Here is a 23,609-nt window from a genome sequence, read left to right on the forward strand (position 1 = left end):
GATGTTATCGAGTTATTTATTTGTGTTCTCCAGTAGCTCCCTGAGCTTCTTTAAAACAATTATTTTGATACTTTGTTAAGCGATTCATGGATCTCCATTTCTTTGGGGTCCATTAGTGGAAAATTATTGTGGTCCTCTCATGGTGTCATGTTTCCTTGATATTTCATGTTTCTGGTAATTTTTCTTTAATACCTGTATATGCGATGAAGCAGTCACCACTCTTAAGCCTTACAGACTGTTTATTTACAGGTGAGCGTGAAGGACCAGCTGGGTGAGGTGCAGCAGTTCTGCTTCCGAGAAGGGTACAGCAGCTGAGCTCAGTGTCAATGAAGATTGCAGTGGCCTGTGGTGGCCAGGACTGGTGGGATCTGCAGCAGTGGCTAGCGCGGTTAGGTGTTCAGTGGCAAAGGCTGCTGCAGTCCTCCTGATGTTCTTTTTATCCCATGGAAGTGGTCATGGCTGAAGTGTTCTCTCCTAAACCTGGGTCCAGTTTGCAGGCGCACTTGCAGTGGCAAAGGTCCCAGGACCTAATGCACAGGCACCTGAGGAGTGGCCACAGAACTAACATCTGGAGTCTGAATGCCCTTGGAGCAGCCATGTAGCTGGGATCCAGATTGCAGGCTTGCCCAGTTGCCCCAGGGTCAGAGGCGTGGGCAGTCTCACCGTGGCAGTGGCTTCGGTGTCGAGGTGCAGGTGTTTTACAAAACGGCCATGAAGCCAGGGTCTAGGATGAGAGCTAGCCCACAGTGGTGGGGGCTTCAGAGTCTAAGATGTGAGAGTGCTTGAAGTGGCTGTAAAACAGTCTGAGGCACGTACGGGGTTGGGAGGAGGTGGCCCTGGTCATTGGATCTTACCACAGCAGCGGCTTCTTTGGATGAGGGGAGTGGTGTTGCAATGTCAGCCACTTTAGGGGTCAGTGGTGGTGATGACCATTGATTTTCTCAGTGGGGCAAGGTGCTGGTGTCCTCTCCAGAATAAGCTTATGGGGTTCATACTGGCGAACATGATGTGGTCCTCCAGGGTGAAGAATATGGGGAACCCACAGCTGCTAGCTGCCATGAGGGCTGTTGAGGTCCTCAGAGGTAAAGGCTGCCAGGGTCCTCCGCACAGTAGGCTACTGGGGACCAGGGTGGCACCTGCGATGCAGATGATACTGATAAACCCTGCCCTTTTTCTTTGTTTTTAGCCAACTCCAGACATCTCAGCTCTGCCAGTCTCTCCAGCAGCCCTTTCTAAGCAGTTCTCTGTTTTTGCTCCATTGTGTTGCTGCAGCAGGTTCAAAGTGGTTTCTTAAGCCCTCCTAGGGCTATTTTAATTCATGGACCGCTGTCTGATGGTTGTTTTAAATGGGGGCACAAAGGCTGGTATCTCCTACCCCAACATCTTGCTGATATCACCTCTGATTTTTTATAGATACATGACAATGAAATGCACTTAAAACAATATCCAAAATATTACCAAAATATCACAATACCCAGAACTCTTATTTTTTTATATTTAAATATTACCTCATTTGTAATTTAAAATATACATTTGAATTTAGAACTCCAAGCTTTTATGATCCTAAATAGTTCTGTTAAGTGTTTATAATTTCTGATAAATTATCACAAATTTTCCCCTAGCAATATTTTGCTTATATTTGATAAATGTTAATACATAGGGATAGGATTGGTTATTTGATAAATATCCTTTTATTAACGCTTTGATTTTTTAATCTAGGAGTGTCCTTAATTCTTTTTTTCATTTTCAGGTAACAGGGTTTTCATTTGATTCCAGTATTTTTTGTGATTTCTGGTTCTGTTGCATTGATTTACTATCTAAAGTACTATCTGATCAGTTTTTTAGATGTTTAACAAGTGTGTTATACTCTTAACACTAATATTAGCACTGTAATAAAAATGAAGCCAAAAGTAAAATTGAAAACAGATGGAAAAACTTTTTAAAGATAAAGTGTATTTATTTTTACCTCAGGGGGGTAAAATTGGCTTATATTTATGCAAATAACAAAACACAAAAATATCAAATATAAAGACATAAAAGTAAATGACAGGAATAAGATGCTATAATAAGCATCTTACCTCACCATGTAAGCTCATGAGACAAAAAGTAGATATAAAGTGAATAATGGTGAAGAGGATCTAATTGATATAGCCATGAAACTTGTAGTGGTAATTCGCATAAACTGTTACTTTTTATGGAGCAATTTTGTGGTTATTTTTGACAATTTGAGACTTAGATATAACACCAAAGAAGTAGTGCCACGCAGGCGGGTAATCATTGATGCCTAACTATTTAAAAAGTAGTATAAATAGTTTGTCTTTGTCAGGCACGGACTAACTGATGTGCCGGCGTATTGCTTTAAGGGCAGACTCAAATAGAGACCAGACTATTTCTCGGAGAATTAGGACAGAGGACAAAAAATGGTTATATAACATAGACTTTGGACTTGGTGGCTTAATACAGAATTAGAAAATTTTTGTGGGATATATAATTAGAACATTTCCCAGCAGCAGGGGTAGAGTAACATTATAAACAAATACAGTGCATCGTTCATCTCTTGGACATACCACCATATTATTAATAAAAGGCTTATTAATAAAAGGTTTCATGTTCAGGGTGCCTGGGTGGCTCTATCAATTAAGTGTGGGACTCATGATTTTGGCTCAGGTCGTGATCTCTAGGTAGGTCCTGAGATTGAGCCCTGCCTGGGCTCTGTGCTCAGAGCAGAGTCTGCTTGAGATTCCGCTGAGATTCTCTCTGCCCCTATATCTCCCCATGCGTGCGTGTGCGTGTCTGCTCTCCCTCTTGCTCTTTAAAATAAATAAATTAATTAAATAAATAAATAAGTCAATAAATAAAATCTTTACAAAAAAGGATTAATGTTCACAAGGAAGAATATTGAGGAAATTACCCATTTTTCAGTATCACGTTTAGATTATGCTTCTTGAAATAAGACCCATCATTCAAAAAATGTTTCTTGTGTGTTTTCTAAATACTGGACTCTACACGAAGCAGACCAAAGCCTTGCACTTTTGGAAATTGTGTTTTCAGTTTGGGTAAGGTTGGGAAGATGAAAAATAGAAAATATCCAATTTGAAATAAATATTGTATAAGTATGTATTTTTCTTTAAATTAGCACGAATCATTTCTTATGCTGTATCTGTTTTAATTATATTTTATTTTTATTGAATAAATCTTCATATCTTTCAATTTTAGCCAATTTCCGAAATCTTTATTACTCCTGGGGAATTGATTTCGTGAAATTGGTTTATCTCTAAGTTTTTATATTAGGGGATATTTTTGTCATTTCTAGGCCTTCCCCTCTTTCCTCCCTTCTTTCTCTTAAAAAAAAAATTCAGTTACTGAATTTCAACAATCAGTATAAATTATATTGATTTTTGATAATTTTATGAGATTTTTAAAATGGATTTAGGAGGTTATTTTTGAATTCCATGATTTTTCCTGAAACTCTGTGGATTTGGAGTTTGATTCCTATTTTGTTTTCCACAGGAGACTGCTGTGAGTGAAACCAAAAATGTGGTATCAAAGGTCAGCGTTTTAGGGAACGAGACACGTGAGGCAGATATATTTTAAACATTTTGATGCTTCTCAAACTGCACCTTAACACCCTGCTATATTATCGACAGCTCGTATGGGCAAAGCAGTTTGTCTTTGTTGTAGTGGTGGTTGTCTGTGTTGGTGACAACAAGAACATAATGACACAACATGCCTTTGTCATAATACTGAACCATGTGAAGTTACTGTGGTTTTGTGAACATTATGGAGCATTACAATAAGAAAAACTCCACGTACCACAATCTTGTCAAATGCTTTTTCCTTTAATAAGATTTCCTAAAAAATGAATTTTATAGCCATTTGATGAAATGGCTATGTGACGTTTAAAATTCAAACGCTAAAATATAAAGCTTGTCAACTTACTGTTTTGATGGAAACTTGTATATATATTTACTGAAATACAGGCACAACATATTTTCCATGTTATCTCTTAAATTTTTTATATAGTTTTGGGTATAGCAGGCCAATACTAATTGTTACGTTTTCTAGGAAACTGCTTCTTTATAGTTACAATTGCCTAAATCACTTGAAATCAGTGTATTTACAAAAAAATATATACATTGTATAACAAACAAAAAAAACTGGGAACAAAATGGTGTATAGATAGAGATATATAACCTAAATTAATATTTTTAATGGGTTTTTAAAATATATTTATATTTTTGTTTGCTAATTTTCCCTGGGAATTACATCTCTGCAACTTAGGAAGCTGGAATTTCTTCCCATTAGAGATACAGTAATAACTTTGTAATTAGTGAAATCATTGTCACACTTCATAATCAGCTCATTGAACACATACATTATAGTAAGAAAAAATAATAAAAAATCCTTGATAGTAACATAACTGTCCCATTAAAGTCTTGATTAACTTTATAACAATAATGTAGTATCATTTTACTTTTATAAATTAGCAGACAAATTGGAAATATATCAAACAATGCTTCTGTATCTTTACAGAAGGGAGGGATGCTTAATTAAAATAATATAATGCTGGCAACATTAATTTCTTATTGTGGGGATTTAGCAACTCATTTCAGAATGTGAGGCCAAAATTATATTTCAGCAGTTTTATGTTAAATGTTTCAAGGAAAGCCATACGGCCCCTGGGCACTGCATGACAGACAGTCGTATCAGAAACAATTGATGTGTGTAATGACAATTGCAAGCATCCTTTCCAGATGAGCTGACCCACCCTGATTCCACCCTGCTGCTCCTGTTTGGTCAGCAGGTACCTTTCACCATCTGTTTCTCTCTTAGCAGCTGAATTGTTTCTCTTATTGTGCACCTAGATGGTAAAGCATGTTGGATATGAAATATGGCTTGTAGGTCATGGGATAGTCTTAAGTATTTCTGTTTAATTTGGAAAGACTAATTTTAGCTTTCAATGCATTTTCCTTTGGTGGTAGGAAAAGAGTTTTTATTCTGAGCGTAATCAGACCAAGGCATGTAAATTTTTAATAGGGACCGTACAAATAATTACAGAGATTGCTGTAATTTGCTGTTTGTATTATTAACATCCTTAGGACGATATAATAATCATTCCTTCTAACTAAGTACTTTGCATGATTACTAAACTGGCCATGAAAACTATAGAGCCTCCGAGAAAACATGTACACTGTTGGCTTAAAATCTCGACATAATTTTTGCATTGTTATCGTATGACTTCCCAAAAGATCAAAACTTACATTAAGTTTTTTAAATCTTGTATTGAAATTTATTAATATTTTTATATTTTAATAGAGCCCCAATTTTTAATATTATATTCAGGAGATTACATTTATGCCTCTTTGAAGCAGTTCTGCTCCTCTTGGTTTTGGGGGAATGGGAGATAAGAAATTAAGTCATGCTAGGATTCTTCTAGAGAGTGATGTGTAGGGGCATATGCAACAGATGGGTAGAGAAGCGGTTTATTCTTGAGAGAAGAAGGAAGAGCAGCTGAAATCTGAACCTAGTCATTATAATCCGTTTTTCCAAAAACATTCAATACTCTGACAAACTATTATTTCTAAAATGTGATTTTCATCACATTTCTCTCTATTTATCTTAATGTAATGTTAATGCAGAGAAAATCAAGAGTGCTGGTTTTGAATTATTCCATTATCTGTTTCTATAACCCTGGATCAATAATTCAAAATCCAAAGTCTTTACAGTGGCTTCCCGGGTCCTGAATGATGTGGCTGCAGTAATTCTGTCAACTTCCCTTTTGCTCTTGTCCTCATTCGCTTGGCTCTAGTCTTAGTAGCTTCCTGACTATTCCTCAAACTTGCCAAATCCTTCCGCACTTTCCTCTGCCTAGATCATACTTACTCCAGGCATTTTCACTTTCTTCAGTTCTTTGATCTAAAGTAACCTTATCCATGATGCTTTCCTTGACCATTTAATGAAAAATTGATTCCATCCACAAGAACTTCTGTCTCTCTTAAGCTCCTTTAATTTTCCTCAAGCCTTTCCAAGTATCTTGACCAAATTTGTATTCATTTATTTGTTTATTTTCTCATCCTCCTTGCTAGAATATAAACTCTAAGTGCACAGGCTTTGTCTGTTTTGCCTATAGTATAATCCCCAGATCCTAGAACAATGCGTGGCCCATAGCAGACATGCAGTAAATAGTTGCTGCACGAAGGAAGTCATTCAGCAACCACTTAGTCAGTGACCTCTTTGTGCAAGCATCCTACTGCGGGGGGCGCCTGGGTGGCTCAGGCAGTTAAGCTTCTGCTTTCGGCTCAGGTCATGATCCCAGGGTCCTTGGATCGAGTCCCACATCAGGCTCCCTCCTCAGCGGAAAGCCAGCTTCTCCCTCTCCCTCTCTGCCAACTTGCGCTCTCTCTCTCTCTCTCTCTCACAGATACATAAAATCTTAAAAAAAAAAAGCATCATACTATGGATGGACAGAGATACAATGCTGAATAAGTCAGGGGTCTTCCCCCTTGTGAAGATAAATTCTTAGGTACAAATTACTTGTAGTCTGGTAAATCTGTACATTATTTAACTTCTCTTTACCTATTGTTCATTAATGAAGGGTTAATGCTACTCACTAAGGTTTCTTTCAGTTATGCAGTTTTTTTAATATTACTATTCTAAGGTCAAGTTAGAGTCCAGATCCTCCTTAATCTACCTCCATTTCACTATTCTTGCTTATTTATCTCTAAAGCCTCTTTTATACACAGCAACCTCTATTCCTAAGAGTATGCCCTCAAAATTATCAACCCTGATCTTGCATAAAAATTCTTCCTTTTACCGAGATCATTCTCTTTGCTCATCTTTGTCTGTCTGAATTGTTGTCTACTTTCAAAGGAGATCCAAATCCCTCTTATCTTGACTTTACTAAATCAACTCATAGTGATTACAAAAAGAACTTGCTGATTAGTTTATTCAATTTCATGTACAGTGAAGAAACAAACTGAGAACTAGACACATTACTTCTTAAAGTCTCTTGCTCGTTGATGACAAATTTTGCATGTGTCCCCAGGCTTCCAACTCAGAAATCTTTTGTCTAGACCCAAATATCATGTATTCCTTTGTACTGTTGTCTTGGTCTATTCAGGCTGCTATAAGAGAATACCACAGACGAGGTGACTTATACACAACCAAAATGCATTTCTCACAGTTCTAGAAAATGTGGAGTTCAAGATCACTTCACTGGCAGCTTAGTTGCGTGGTAAAGCCCTACTGCCTGGTTTATAGGAAGGCCATCTTCCTACTGTGTCCTCACATGACCCCAATCTGGAGTCTCATTATAAAGGTTCTAATCTCATTCATGAGGGCAGAGCCCTCATGACCTGTTGATGCCCCAAAGGTCCTACCTCCAAATACCATACATCAGGGATTGGGTTTCAACATATGAATTTGGGGGGAATACAAACATTCAGTCTGTAGCAACTGTTAGCTATCATTTTCTTTATAATGCCAAGTAAACACAAATTAGGTGAAATATGTTTTATGTTGGAAGATACAAGGCTTTTTGACTTAATAATGATAACTCTCAGGGCTTTCAAAACTTTTTCTTTTCAGAGTATCTGATCCTTTTGTACTATTTTCTGAAAGAGATCTTGGGTCTTCCCCCTTGTGAAGATAAATTCTTAGGTACAAATTATTTACAGTCTCTGTTTATATCACAAATTAGAGTACTGTAATATCTTCTACAAAAACATATTCACACAGCCTTATGTATATGTATGGATAGGTCTATGTTTCATCTTTGTTTTTCTAAATGCAAAAGTGAGCACAATAGAGATACTTCTTAATCTATGTATTTTTCACTTAATACATTTTTTGGAGATTTCTTTCATATTATTCCTTGTTTTATGTAATGCTTGCAGAGTATTCCATTATACAGACTATAGTAATTTAGTTAACTAGGACCTAGGTATCTCTTGATAGATTCTTTAGGTATTTTCATTGTTTGGTTTTGCTATTCCTAATAAGTGTAATGAATGGAATATATATATATATATATATGCACATATATATATTTATAAATTTTATGTACACACACTACGTAAATAGTTTTTCATAAATTTATGGGCCATTTATTCTTTTTTGTGAACTACATGTTCCTATTTTTGGTTGATTTTTGTATTGATGCAATCATCCTTTCCTTTTAAATTTGTATGGGCTCTTTGTAAATTGAAGGTATTAGCTCTGTGTCGAGTGTTGTAAATGTGTTTTGCCAGTTGTCATTGGTATTCACTTCTTTGAGATTTAAGACAACTCATGAAAGTAAGGCTGTGAAAGCTACTCAAAATTAAGTGGATATCTGAGGCAATTATTCAGCAGAGTCTACCCAAGAAAAAAATGCTCAATCACTTTAATATTTCAAAAGGAAATGTTAATTTGGCTTATTTTTTAGGAAATAAAATAGCTGGCATAGCAAAATAATCTTTTATCTGGAGTGCAATGGCATAAATAATATTGAATAGCTTCTGCAACACAGTTCATATATAATTTTAGACATGTTGTAGGTGTCACAGGGAACTTTTTCTTTTCTCAGTTCCTGGTCATCTCTTGAAAATAGTTGTTTCTGGTCATAGGGACATGTATTGTGTCTCCTCTGTGTCGCTATGTCATTAATAATTCTAACATAATTTAAAGTAAAAGAAAATTAATCTTGAGAATTAAATATTTAGGAGAGAATAGTAGTGATAATTGTGTTGACAAAGACAGTCATTTAGGACACACAAACAAGTACCAACCAGTGGGAGAATGCTCCCCTCTTCCCCAGCATTGAGAGGGGTCTGCCTAATAATCTCCTACCTCTCTCTTCATTGTTCCCACCACTTGCTTGAAGTATCACAGTTCTTTTTTTTTTTTTTTAGGATTTTATTTATTTGTCAGAGAGATAGAGAGAGAGATTGAGCACAAGCAGGGGACCAGCAGGCAGAGGGAGAAGCAGGCTTCCCACTGAGCAAGGAGCCCGATGCGGGACTTGATCCAGGACCCTGGGATCATGACCTGAGCTGAAGGCAGATGCTTAACTGACTGAGCCACCCAGGCGTCCCTCTTTTTTTTTTTTTTATTAAAGATTTTATTTATTTGAGAGAGAGAGCATGCACGCAAGCACCCAAGTGGGGGGAGGGGCAGAGGGAGAGAGAGAGAGAGAGAGAATCCCAAGCAGACACCCCACTGAGTGGGAAGCTCATTGCAGGGCTTGATCCCAGGACTCTGAGATCATGACTAGAAACTAAGTCAGATGCTTAACTGACTGAACAACCCGGGTGCCCCAAAATGTCATAGTTCTTATTGAAAGAAATTCAGTTGCACGGTCCCCCTTTCTGGTCATTGGTGGAAATTTGAAATATCCCCTTTCTTATACAGTTTTTTACATATGAAAAATATTTACATCATCATTTCCATTTTCACACTTTCTGGCTTGGATTACACAGTTAGTAAATATGGTCAGGGTTGCATGTGAGCTCACCTCAGACACTTTTCTTCTTTTAAATCATGTTTATTGGTGGCATAGTGGTTTCCATTTTAATTTCTTTCTACTTGTAGTTTAACATAATTCTTCCCATTTATTTGCTACATATGGAGGTACCATTTAAAATGGTTTCTGGAAAGCATTATTTATACACAGATGTTGCTATATACACACATACAAAATCTTTTATCTACAATGCAATAACATAAATAATATTCAATAGCTTCTACCACCCAAGAATTCATTGAGAACACATAAATATGTGTTCTAAATAGAAGTGGAATACTTTTTTCATCCCTATCAATCATCTATTTACTTATCTGCACAAATAGATACACATAGATTACAACACAAAACAGTAGAGGTACCTAGAGTGTACGTGTGTGTGTTTATGTATATAGTTGTTGGTATGTGCACACATGCACACACGCGTGTGTGGGTGTGTGTACACAGAGAGACACAGAGAATTTCACTTCTGTTTGGTACATTTTTTTATCATTGAAAATCTATTCAAAGCACAGTATTAGAGAAAATATCATGTTTAAAAATAGAGAGCATCTGGAACAAATCTCATAGATTTTTCTATGGAGAATTGATGAGGTAAAAACAAAAACAGAAACAAAGCAACTTTCCATTACCTATAGCCAAGGTGTAAGCACTTCTCCTGGGGGACTATGGGTTGAGTGAGAAGTCACATGGTGCAGATGTTAGGAGGGTGGGCTCCTGATGCCTGGTGATTGGGTTCACTAGCTGTGTCTCATTAGCAGTGACATAACTATCCTATGTCTTTTTAGACTCACTTACAATATATGGCTCATAATTATCTCCATCCCTTAGGGTGTTGTGAGGATGGAATGAGTTAATACATGTAAAGTTCTCTGAAATGTTTGGCATGCAGTAAATGCTGAATATCTGGTTGTATTATTACTGTTATTATCCCATCTTAAGCCTGTAGAGAAGAGACTTTTTCCACACCTTCCTCACATGCAGCAATCACCCCGCTTTATTTGAGGTTCAGTTCAGCAGTGAATTGGCTTTTAGAGAAAGGCAAACCAAGTGGGAGAGTGAAGAGGGGGCATGCCAATTAGTGGAATGGCAGCTGAAAAGCTTGGGCATGATCGTTGTCATGAGACTGGAGCCTAGGGCACGCGGGAGGGTTGGCAATAAGGTGAGAAAGGTAGGCTGGCATCAAACTGTGACCAGCGTAATTATCATATGGAAAACGTTTAAAAGTCACTGAACCCCAGCTCCAGGGACAATTAATACAATATTTCCTGTGAAAATAACTGTCCTTCTTCCTGAACAGTCTCCTGATCAGATACTACAGGTCTTATCATATTTTCCCTATTTTTAAGTGAAGAATGTGATAGACATGGTAGAATGTTGTAAGAATTAAGTGAAATTAAAAATAGGAGAACTTTGTATAGTCCTGGCTTATAGGCATGTTCTATAAATCATAGTTACCATTCTTAGCAACATCATTACCATTATCACTTTTATATAATTCACCAAAGGCAATCTGAAGAGTCAAAATTACAGGTATTTATGTCAAGAGCAGAACAAGGAACAGGGCAAATAATTTTGCTCTTAGACTACAATAAGTGTTAGATTTGTGTCATCATCTGATTGGCTCACCTAAGGTAGGCAAAAATAATTTCAGTACTTTGTTACTGAATGTTGCATCATTTGCCAAACTTTTTCATGATACATTTTATTCATAAAAGATGGCAAGTGTAAAAAATATCCATGGGGGGACACCATAAGAAAGCTAAAAGTCACAGCATCCAAGTGAGTAAGATATCACATCAGCATCCTAACCATTTCACAGCCTGAAGACAACTGCAGTGTAGTCAACACAAGGGCAGGGAGAGACTGCCAAGGAACCAGATGCTGTTGCTGGAAAGAACATTTTCTCGGCTCAGCATCTGGGTCCTGTGAATGCGATCCAGAAAGAATTAGGGCAGACAGAGCTTTGTAGAGGGGAACACAGTGTCCTTACCTGAATGCTGTATATATTATAAAAAAGTAATATTTGTAATGATTTTCTTTTTTATTAATCGACAACGACAAAACCAGACTGGACTTCGTACTCCGTATTCTTACTCGTCAGTGATGCCATCTGTGAAGACATTTACCCATTATAAGCGTTGTAAGGATATATGTTTTTGTCTTGTAGGAAAGTAAGGGTTATACACAGCCATGTTTTCAGTATAACTTCCTGTGGATGCAGAGATCATAGGTGGAAAGCTCTTCTTTTTGCATGCCTGTATTTTAGAAAAGTGTAGGACTTGCAGTCTTTGGAATTCTAGTGCTTGCTCCTAATGTAAAATAGTCTCCATAGGGAAGAACACTTAGGCACTGGAAAACATTGACTAAATCAGAGATCAAACAGACAGGACAGTAGTTAATACTGACACCGGGTAGAATAATGTGCTTGTTTATCTGAAATGATCTCATCATCTTTATTTTTTAGATGTGTATTTCTACTGTTTGTTTGGACAAGGATAAAGTATATAAAAAGATACAAGTATTTGTAAAACATACCTATGTTTTTCAGATCTTTATATTTTGCTGTGCAGAACTTATCATATTCTATAGGAATACATATTTGGACATCTAGGTGTCTGAGCTTGGTTATAATGTCCTGTCCTTCAAGGAATAATCTGAACTTATTTCTACAATATAATTCAGTATTGGGTAATGAAAGCATAAGATAGAATTTCCTAAGAGCATGTATCTGGCATTTGATAATTTGAAGTTCAGGAAGTTGTGTATTAAAATATGTATTTAATTCAATAAATCCTAATGGCCTGTGATCTTTAAGGCATTAAAAAATTGCTGGAGCTGAGTCAAAGATTTGGAATGGGCTTTTCATGTCCAGAAATATACTATATTTGACATAATTACAAATATAGGGACAACCGCCAAATGCTAACATGTAAGAAAAATTATGACCTTTTAAACGCAAATGTAGATTTGCTGTATTCCATTTTAGAGGTCTGCCAAATTCCTGTTACTTTTAGGTTATCTGCTGAGCAATAGGATTCATTTGTTTATCAGTTTATTTATGTCCACTAGAACAACTTTCTTTTAGTTTGCCAGTGTCTTGATAATTTAAAAATAATATCATTTTGTAATGGTAAAATAATAACATAAAAGTAAAAGAGATAAAGTTACCTTATGCTGAATATCATGTATATGTTACTTATAAAGTCAAAGAAGTGCTGAGCTTTAGGGCTCCTCCTCTTTTATTTTAAGTGATTCTTAATTTAGGGAGTTAGAGAAATCGCATCAATGAGACCAGGTTCAGTGATTAAATCTCCGCTTAAACTATGTAATTTCTTGGTCAAGAGATATACCACCAAATCAGGAAGGCAGTTTTGGGAAGATGTGACATCGGTGATAAAATACATGCGGCAGTCTAGTGTAAATGCAAAATCGTTAGAATTTAAAATGAATCCCACCAAAAAAATAAATAAATAAATAAGTCAGTAGTGTTTTCACTTCAGAATTATAGGTTATGTGTGTGTGTGTGTGTGTGTGTGTGTGTGTTAGTGTATTTGTGTGTGGTTACACAGTAGATGAAAATGAGGTGAAATTGAAATATATCTGAAAAAGAAGAAAGAAAATATTGTTTCACATGTGGAACATTCCCTGAATAGTTTGTTTTCTGTTAAATCAACAGTTCTACTTGCAAACTCTCTAGGGTTTTCAAAGTCACTGAAGAGAGCCCAAATTAGATTACTTGAATCAACAGTCTTGCGGCTACCCATATATTCACCTCCCTGCTTTTTATTGGATAGAAATTGCTCCACGTTTTCCAGCTACATAATCTCTGCACTTTGCATACAAACCAAATCTATTAGATGTAGAATAAGGATAAGGTCTGTAGCCATGTTTTGTTTTGTTTTGTTTTGTTTTTTCCCCTCTTGGCTGTGTCCAAAACAGTGTCCATGTCTTGCTCTTGTAATTACCCCAGCATCTAGCATTGTGTGTATCGCCATTTACAATGTCTATTGAATGCAGGAATAAATGGATGAATAGAAAAAAGAAATAGGGTATGAGGAATTTAAATTCTTTAGAGATGAAGAAGCCAATGAGAAAAAAGTTGGGAAATATATATACAGAGTGAACAACCTCACTTATTGGCAAGGATGCCATAACATTGGCAAGAGAATTAGCAGTATGCTAGCAATGAAAGATGGGTTTCTAGTTGCAGCTCTGCAGTAGAGTGCTTGATAAATCATACAGCTTTTCCAGGCCTCCGTCTCATGAGTTCTGGTAGGTCATGAATTGCAATTACGAGTGCCAATAGATTGGCAACTGTTTTCTGAAGCTATGTGTGATTCTAAGGCCACCTCTCTATGCAATCGACAGTCCAAAGTGCTATGGATGGTTGGTTAGTAATGTCTGTCATGGGCCTACGGGAATGAGGGCATCCCTGAACTAGAAGTTCCCTGAGGGTTTTCCATGTTTTTTCTGGATTCCTTAACTGTTGTTTTTTGGGGGTTGAAATGCTTCCGTTCCCTCTTTAACCTCTTGCCAGTGCCTCTTTCTTACTAGTTTCACTTAAATCTTTTCAAGACAGAAATTCCAAACTGATCACTCGTTAAATAACTGGGTTCCTTTGCCGTGTTGTCTTTTCCTTATTGTTCAGTTTTCATGGATAAGAAATACTATTTTAAGTCTCAGATATAAACAACCTCATGTAAAGCAATTAAAAAAATTTAGTATTATAAAAATGATTTGTTGTTTGACTATTTAATAAGAAATGCAGAATTATTTGAGATCACATAAGCTTCTTCAGTCACATAAAGCTAGTTATTTGATAACATTAAGCAATGGGTAATTCTAATATAACACAGCATTTTCATAGAGGACTAGACAGTTACATTCAGGTTTTACTATGATTGATTATGTCCTGGGAAGGGTTATCCTAAGCTGCCGTTTATTATTTCAAGGCACTGATAATCCAGGTATGGTGAAATGAAATAATGAAAACATTATTGACTTTAAACAGTTCAGTTCAAATTTATATAAGTTTGTTTGCCCATGCACTTGCTTAAAAAGCTGCTATTATAAACAGTTTAGTCAAACTTGTTACAAAAATCCTCTTCTGAATAACAGACATAACAATGTATTGGATCTAATGCATTTTAATTTATCAGTTTAATAAACTTCGGTAGCATGTTGCCAATTCTTTTCCTTTAAACAAGAATATATGGCAATTGATCAGAAAGAATATGCTTTCTGTGTGACTTTGAAACTCTGCCGTTCCTGCTGTAGTTGTGTTGCTGCGATGGATGACTTTCACAACAGGAAATCAGGCCAATTTAAAGTCCAGGCACCAAGCAATTTGAGAACCACCAGCTTTATGCAGTAATATAATTATTCCCTCCGAGGCTCTTAATTGTATTCATCACACCATGATTTCTGCACAAATTAAGCATGCATTTACTGCTATATATAACTTGCTTTGCAGTTAACATTCTGGAAACAAATTTCAAGGAGATAGAATTTTGGACTTCTTCATCCCCTGAAATCACAAGTTCTAAATGTTCTATATACCTTAAGGTCATATTTTCTACCTTGTAGCCTCTAAATAAATGAGATTCCAAATTAAGGAAGAACAAATATCTGGAGCTGGATTTCTATATTCTTTTTTTTTTCTTCATTACTCTAAAAATTTGCAGGACTCTGCATTCTAAGTATTTCTTGCATATATGCTGTTTTCCTGGAAAGAATTCTTAGCTAAGTCTAAGCTACATGTAAAATCACTCAGAATCAAAAAATGTTTGAATATATGCTCAATATCAAATGTTAATTACTCATGGAATAGATTGCACACATTTAGGACAAAAAAAATCAAAATGACCCGGTGAATATGCATAGATAATCTCTGTGTTAAACCTAAATAGAGAATTTTATCAGATATACTCAGAAAATGAACTTATATTCATAAATGTTTCTAAAATATAAACTGGAAAAATGAAGATTCTTTTTTATTATTTCATTTAAAAAACCTTAGCTATTGAAGTAGTTTGAATTTCTATAGTATTTGCTGCTTAATTCTTTTATTGCATTACCTCTCCTTACCTGCTTTATTTTTACCCATATTAAAAACATCACTTTCTAATATTTGATATACTTATCTGTTTTCCCCATGAGGGTAGGGATTTCTTTCCCTCCCCCATCTGTATATATAATTTCTATATATATTGCTCTACTGCTGTATTACTAGTGCTCCAAATAGTGTCTAACACCTAGTGGGTATTCAGTAAATATCCTGTCTTATTAGATAGATTGTAAACTCCATGAAGGAAGGAGCTATAGGGAGACAGCATTAGTGCTCTGCATATTCGAAGTTATTCATTCAAAAACCTTTCTGGAGCAGCAACCACGGGCCAGGTAGCAAACTAAAAGACCTATATGGGCTCTGTATTCATAAACTGCAGTGGTTCAGAATGTGGGCTTTCAAATGGCTTTGCCCTATTTTAGTTTAGTTTAATAACATTATTTAAAGCCACTAATACTCAGTTTGTTTATTTATAAAAAGAGGTTAATGACAACTGTTTAAAAAAAGTGTTGGAAATTAGAACCTTTGCTCACCGTTGGTGGGAATACAAATAGTGCAATCGCTATGGAAAACATTATAGAAGTTGTTAAAAAAAAAAACTAAAAATAGAGCTTGCATATAATCCAGCGATCCCACTTCTGGGTATATATCCAAAAGAACTGAAATCAGGATTTCAAAGTAACATTAGGATTCCCATGTTTATTATAGCAGTATTCATAGTAGCCAAGATGTGAAATAATCTAAATATTCATTGATAGATGAATAGAAAGAAAATGTGGTATAACATAACAGAGATTGCTATTCAGCCTTTAAAAAAATGAAATTCTGCAATATTCAGTGACATGGATGGATTTGGAGGACATTAAGCTAAATGAAATAAGCCGGGCAGAGAGAGACAAATAATGCATGATTTCATTTATATGAGGTATCCAAAATAGTCAAATTCATAAAATCAAAGACTAGGATGATAGTTAACAGGGAGGGGGAAATAGGGAGTTTTAATCAACAGGCACAAAGCTTTAGTTAAGTAAAATGAATAAGCTCTAGCGATCTGAGGTACAACATTTTATCTATAGTCAAATATAATGTACTGTACACTTAAAATTTTTAAGAAGTTAGATCTCAGGTTAAGTGTTCTAACCACAATAAAAAGTATAGTTCCTATTTCCATATTGGCTTTTACACTTACCTGAATAAATTATCTTAGAAGCAAAAAAATGTTAGAACATAATGCAATACTGAATATATATTGCTGTAAACACAGGTCTGACAGAAAGTAAGCACGTAGTAGATGCAACGTACTTCAGAAGGATTTTTGTCTTCTGTATTTTTTACCTAGTATCTTAAACATACTAGATGGGTAATAGATATTTTTGGAAAGGTTGATTGATTTCTTTCCAGAGCCCATCAGCCAGTCAATTATCCTTAGATCACGGGGCTCTGGAAAAGGAAGGGGATGTTCTAATTTGAATCATAGCTCTCGGGGCAGCTATGAGAGATTGTCTTTGTCAGAGTGTGGGTATGAGCCATAGAGCCATGAGAAGACCTGAAAGGAAGTGGGGTCTCAATGTGTTGGGTAAGTTGAGGTTTCTTGTCAGGGCAAGTAACTACAAATCTGTGAAAGGTGTTTAAGGGTTTGGCAAGATAGAAAATACCTCTATTTTCTAGGAGGTGAAAGAATTAGATTACCGGAAACTTGGTGACCCCAAACCCCAATTTTAAGCCTTCTTACTAATGCAAGTGTGAAATAGTAGAAAACTGTATTAGGGCAGTTATAAAATGAATGTAAAACAAAACAAAACAAAACAAGTGGGCAAGAGAAATACTCAAAAGAACTGTAAATCGAGTGGTAGAGCTTGTTCCTAGGAGGCAGATGAAGTATAAAAAGTAACCAAATATATAATACAGATATCTAAGTGAATAATTATGTCATTTACTAAGGAAAGGGATATAGGATGATATTGGACATATTTCAACCACATATTTTAGGCAGAAATATTATGCTACATAATTACTGGACAAGATATTAATTCCCCCGTCCTATTTTTCTCTTCTTTTTTCTTTTTTTTGTCTTCTCTTCTCTCCTCTCGTCTCTTCTCTTCTCTTTTCTTTTTACTTTGAGGGAGAGAGTGGGGTGGCAGGGGAGAGGGGCAGAGAGAGAATTGAGGGGCTCAATCTCACAACCCTGAGATCATGACCTGAGCCGAAATCAAGAGTCGGATACTTAACTCACTGAGCCAAGTGGGCGCCCCACCCTCTTCCTATTTCTTACCTAATTTTAAGCTGTCTTCTGCTTGTAAATTTAGTCTGCTCAATGATCGATGGATTCAAAATTTAAGGCTAAAAACTATTAGATATTTTCTCTCTTGTTATCTTTTAAAAAGCAGTCTGTAGATTTAATTACTATTTTTGTTAATGTAGGGAAAACACCTGTGCTGGTATGGAAGGATTAGGAAGTCCAAATTATAAAAGTTACATAAAAACAACAATTGGTGCAAAGTAAACCTTCTCATCTGTGGCATGCCATTTTTACCTTAATGCTTGAAAGCTGATGATTAGAATAATTGATTCTCTGCATATGCACTTAATTGCAATATTTCATATTGAGCTGACTATTAGATTGGCATTTTGTAAAATCTTTCATTTGCAGATTGTAAGCTTTTAAATGCTGTGCTCCCATCTGTCAACTTCAAGTCCATCCAGTCTATATCCTTTTTAAGTGGTGTTAACACAACTTCATTACATAGTGATATATGCTATACAAATGTTAATTATGTGTTTGACCTTGTTAATGACATGGCAGTGTTACAATTTTGATTTGCTTTTAAAAACTATAGATAAGACAAATTATGTAAAAGGATATAGGAAAGAATCATTTATGTAATTAGATCCAAACTCATTTAAACACATAAGCATAAAATGTCCCTAACATGTTATTAATTTATTCAATCTATTTTTAGGAGAAAGCAATAACATTCATAATACATTATTAATTTTTTTATTTCATATACTATCATTCTTATGTGCTAATTAAGGGAAAACTAATATAATAACATGACATTATTTCAAGGTACATCAAAAATAATGTTATGTGTTTTACTAAGTAAAATTCATTCTTCATATGCAGTCCCTTTTTGTGAGAAAGGATAGTAAGCACAATACTTTGAAATTGATTATTATCAGAGTTGTGTCTATTAATATTAAAATATAACAGTCAATAAATTCTGCACACTTCTAGATTTAAGCTATTCACATGTCTTGTCATACAATAATTGACATAATGATAATGTGAGAAGAATCAGAGAGAGAGAAAGAAAGAACCAGAAACTGTAAGGTAGCAATTTTCCCAGTAAAAAAAAGAAATCAACTGGAATAGATTCACTAGTATTTTATGTGCCACCTCCTTTTAATAAGATCACATTTTCAGAAAATCCAATCTGCATAGATTTGGTAAAACACAGGGCTATTAAAGTCACTAAGCTGCAGCCTTCCTGAATGACCAACACAGCTAGAGAGAAAACAAACAAAAAAGCCTAAGGAAACAGTTGTCTGCAACAGAAGAAACAGAATCATTACAAAACAAAAAAGCATTCTATAGAAATATTAAGAGAGCAGAAATTACTGGCAGAGCATAAACTACATACAGGGAATATTTATTGTCATGAATATTCATGCCACGTATTCCATATGTAAGAGTGCCTTGAGGCTTGTGGCATTGTAACCAACAAGGTGAATCCTGAGAAGAAAACCTCAAGTAAAAACTAAATTTGCACTGAGGAAAGAGAATAGTTGTGGAAGAAAGGAGGATATATTTTTGACAAGTGACACAGATCAGCGTGTAGTGTCCTGTAATAATGGGTCTTGTGATGGGCCATTCATTGTGCCTTGTATATGCCCAGGTCAATGCAGAAGGGGCCATGCTGGAGGAGACAAGTGGAGCACCGGGTGAGCTGGTATCCGCTCTCTCCTCCACTCAGTGCCAGAACTTATGCTAGAAACGTATTTGTAGTAAAGTTTTTTATTTTATTTTTTTAAAGATTTTATTTATTTATTAGAAAGAGGGACAGCGAGAGAGGGAACACAAGCAGGGGGAGTAGGAGAAGGAGAAGCAGGCTTCCCGCGGAGCAGGGAGCCCGATGCAGGGCTCGATCCCAGGACCCTGGGATCATGACCTGAGCAAGGCAGATGCTTAACAACTGAGCCACCCAGGTGCCCCACGTATTTGCAGTAAAGTTTTAAAACAATTCACAACACCTCCTTCTGGAAGATAACTTGCTTTGAATACTGCTATGTATATTTCAGTAGGCAGGCAGTGAAAGTTTAAAGAAACAGATAAATGATTCTGAAGAATAACTATTATATAAACAAGCAATATTTGACTCTAAATTTTCTTTATTTTGTGTCAATTTGTTAATTGGGAAACTGACCTATTTTTCCTTATTATGCAGAAAAATACACTAGTTTCTTTTATTTTATATTATTTTTATACTTTTTGTGATGCTTGTACTCTAAATAATAGCTACTTTAATTCTAAGTTATATTAGTTTATAAAATTACTAAGTACTCTGGTTGTTTATGAGCAGGATAAAAGTTAAACTTCGTGATTTTGAGAATATGCTGCAAATGTGCAAAAACCATCATTATTTTTCAACTGTTTCTTATACAACGTTAGAATAATATCAATGTATCTTAGAACTTTTACAGTCTGTATAGACAAGTTTTAATTAATAATATAGAATAAAGACATGAATCATGAACTTAAAGATTATTCATTCAAGAAAGAGAAACTTTTCATGTTAGGAGCCAGCCCTGTATTAGGAGCTGAGAAGAGAATCATAAATAAAATGCTGACCCTGCTTTTGGGAATCTCAAATCAGCTTAATAACTAAACACAACACACATATTTCTGGCCTTCATTAAGTTGGATGAAACACACATCTTACAACATTGGTGAAAACTTTTATTCATGGCAGAGAGAGGTTCTGTATATACACAGGATAGAAGGGTTAATTAAACCTTTTAAAAGAAAACAGTAAGCCCATAAAGATGATGCATTACAAAAACACTTGAGTATGAGATATAGAAATCACATTAGAGGCATAGAAGTGCAGATGTGGGAGCTGAAGTACCAAAAAAAAAAAAAATACCATTAATTACAAAAAAAGAGATATATATGGTATAACATTATGTGTGACTCTTAATTTTAGATTTTGTACTTTAGAAGATTATAATACTAAGGGTAGTATTAAAAAAAGCAGGTGTGTGCATACAACCCTCTGCCTTTTACAAGAACCTTGAATCTCTTCTTTGGCAAGGATGTCAAGGAATTGGAAATTATGGAGTGCTAGTGAGGGGAAATGAATCTTAGAAGCCTATCATAAAAGTGTGCCCCACTTATGAGGGACCGAGAGCCTTACCTTAGGACAGCACTCCAAGCTTTTCTTCCTGTATGATGTTCAAGTTATTTACTGGGTCATGAACTAGAGAATATTCTGCAGATTAAGTGGGGTTTTCAGAGTCTTCAATAATAAAATAATTTGTTATTGTTTAATAAATAAATAAATAAATAAATAATAAATAATTTGTTATTGTTATGCAGGATCAAGCACCATATATATATTTTTCTTTTTTTTTCCTTCTCAACAGTTTCCACACATGGCAGAAATATATATGGGAGAAAATCACCCTTTCATGATCTCTAGTGCTTTGCCTTCTTAAAATAGTTCATCTTAAAATAGTTTATTTTAGGGCATCTGGGTGGCTCAGTTGGTTAAGTGTCTACCTTTGGCTCAGATCATTATCCCAGGGTCCTGGGATCAAGCCCCACATCAAGCTCCCAGGGAGCCTGCTTCTCCCTCTCCCTCTGCCCCCCACTCGTGCTTGCTTTCTCTCTCTCTAGTGTTCTCTCTCTCTCAAATAAATAAATTAAATCTTTAAAAAATAATTTATTTTAAAGAGTATTTACAAAATAACACAAAATCAACAGTGAGTCCAGAAATTTTTTGGGTTATTCTTCATGATATAATCACTCATGGAAGTTTGGTTTAGGTTACCATCATACAAAATATCTAACTTTATTTAATGCTCCCAGAAAAACATTTTTAATGGTCAAGCTAGCTCATGTCACTGAGTGGTAGAAACCATGATGAATCAGATCCTTGTCTTTTGTTATACCTAAAAGAGAAAACACCTAGAAAGAGGTTGCTAAAGAAAAAAAAAAGTCAAATTTCTCTAAAAGCGTAAAAGGAGAAAGATCTTCACAGAAATTTAAGGATTGCTCAAAATATTATTGACCTCAAGGGGAAGAGTCTTTGTTGTTTTTGCTACTTAAGTTTAAAAGAAATAATACATTAGAAGGGTGCACTACTCATAGAGATTTGGGAACTTTTTTTAGCAATCAAAAAATTTGAAAGAAAGGGACATTTTCTAGAAGAATGAATTGATCTAAAAATTTCTTTTCTAGAGTCATTAGGAAATATGTATCAAGAATCCTAAAGAAATTCAAACTGTTAACCCTAGGATGTTAAGGAAACAATTTAGAATTGCATGGGAAAATAAACAACTACATATACTGAGTTTATATTTATAATAGGGAAACTTGATTATAACATATATCCATTACCATCTCGTTTTTAAAGACTATTTAAGGTTAGAGAAAAACATTTCTCTGGCTACCTCTGATTCATAGAGGTAAACTGTTAAACTATATGTAATATAAAAACATTTCCATATATAACATGAAAGATTGGAAAGATACACACCAATATAATAAGGAGGTTCTGTTTAAGTGGTAGCATTGTGTGTTATGGATAATTTTAATTTTCTTATTTATACTTTTCACATTTTTAAGATTTCCTATATTTTACAAATCCAGTATTGTTTATCCAGTTTATCCAGTGCTTGCTAAATGCCTAGCAATGTGCTGGGAACTTCAGTCAAAATGGTGAAAGGGAGCTAATTATATTTGGGATGAAAATGTACTACTTCTAAATATTATATTAGCAATTATCTTTAGTTATAACTAAAATCTGGTTTGTATTTCAAAAGTGTATCTGTGTGTTGCTATTAAGTTTTTTGCAATAATTGACCTGAATTCAATTAATTGTGACAGAGTCCAATGCTTTTTTAAAGAATGATTGATGTAGAGCATAAGAAATGACCTCCCATTTGCAGAAGTGGTATTATTATGAAATAACTGAAAACAATCCCCAAAATGGACAGAAATTTGGTATTACAGAAAGCAGTACAAGTGAAATAAATGTTTGAGGGTTTTTTTGTTTTGTTTGTTTAATTATAAAGCTAAGGCTTTGGGAGAAGCTGAGCGTTAGTAATTTTAAAAACTCTTTTTTCATTATTTTGATAAGTTAAATTTCCTATTTTCATTGCCATAAAAGATGTATCCTTCTAAATAAGCCTTCTTTTGTGAAACGCAGTTTAGTTCTGCACAATAATCCGAACCCAGCAAAGCACACATGTAAAAGCACCTTTATGCATTTCCCTTACTTGCCTCATTAGACTCAGCATTCAAAAGAGATCAATGACTTGGCTGAATTGACAAAATATGCTTTTTCCCTTTTGCTGATGTGCTGTCTAAGACAGAAAATATTGCTTTCTTTTTTTCCCCATTCCTCTAAAGCATTTCAACTTTCATTTCTGTAAGTGTTATCACATTCGACGACTTCAACACACTCTCCATTTCACTAGCAATCTGTTAGTGATCTGCCCCTTTCATCTCTCCACAGATTTGTCCTAATGAAATCATTATGGCTGAACTGTTGGTTTTCATCCGCCTTTATTCCATCTCTATACAGTAATAATGATCTCATTTTATTCTCAGAAATACTGACACGCAGCCATAGTTTTAAGTCATTATTTTTATGTTTCTTAAAAGAAAAGTAATTGATTCTCTAAATATTTTGTTTTGTGTGTTTATTGAAGGTGAATACAAGGCAGTAATGCTGCATTTATTCTGAAAGGTGGTAGAATGGAGTGGTTATTAGATGCCTCTGGATTCAGAGTGAGCTAGGTTCAAATCTT

This window comes from Zalophus californianus, chromosome 3 (assembly GCF_009762305.2).
Source record: "Zalophus californianus isolate mZalCal1 chromosome 3, mZalCal1.pri.v2, whole genome shotgun sequence".
Classification (NCBI taxonomy): Eukaryota; Metazoa; Chordata; class Mammalia; order Carnivora; family Otariidae; genus Zalophus; species Zalophus californianus.